This window comes from Peromyscus leucopus, chromosome 13 (assembly GCF_004664715.2).
Source record: "Peromyscus leucopus breed LL Stock chromosome 13, UCI_PerLeu_2.1, whole genome shotgun sequence".
Lineage (NCBI taxonomy): Eukaryota > Metazoa > Chordata > Mammalia > Rodentia > Cricetidae > Peromyscus > Peromyscus leucopus.
The window spans coordinates 41,062,552-41,063,224 of NC_051074.1; positions in this window are offsets into that span (position 1 = coordinate 41,062,552).

Here is a 673-nt window from a genome sequence, read left to right on the forward strand (position 1 = left end):
TCACTTTCAGTCAAGCTAAATAACTCGAGGGAGACAGCACATTTAATAATTTATGAGCCAACATCTACTCGCAATTTATTGCTACAAAAAATGAGTTAAAAATGCTGTGGCCAACAGTATGTGTCTGTGAGCTGGGAATTAAGGAGTTCCACCGAGGCTGAGGTTACAACTTAGTGGCAGAACGCTTGCTTAGCATGAAGGCCCCGGGTTCCGGTCCCTAGTACAGCAACAGATGATCAGCAGAAAGCTGACTCAGATGCCTCTCAAGAGGTAGAAGCCTAATGGGGGCAGAGGCTGGAGCAGAAAGATGTCTCATGGCAGGGCTGGCAGTTAGCACATACAAGATGGTTTGTTTACTCTGAGGGACTCCTGCCCTGTGACCTAACACAGAAGCCACAGGATTTTACTGATTACTTAAGTCTGATTTATTTCAATGGGCTATTCCTAGAGCTGGAAGATCAGTCAGCATACAATGACTCACAAAGATGACTGCTTATAAAAGTTTCTGTGATGGGAGTGGTGGCGCACACCTTTAATCCAGAGCTTGATGGCAGAGGCAGGCAATCTCTGGTTTTGAGACTAGACTCATCTACATGGAGCAAGTTCCAGGACAGCTAGAGCTACAGAGAAACCTTGTCTTGAAATACAAAACAAACAAACACACACCACCAAA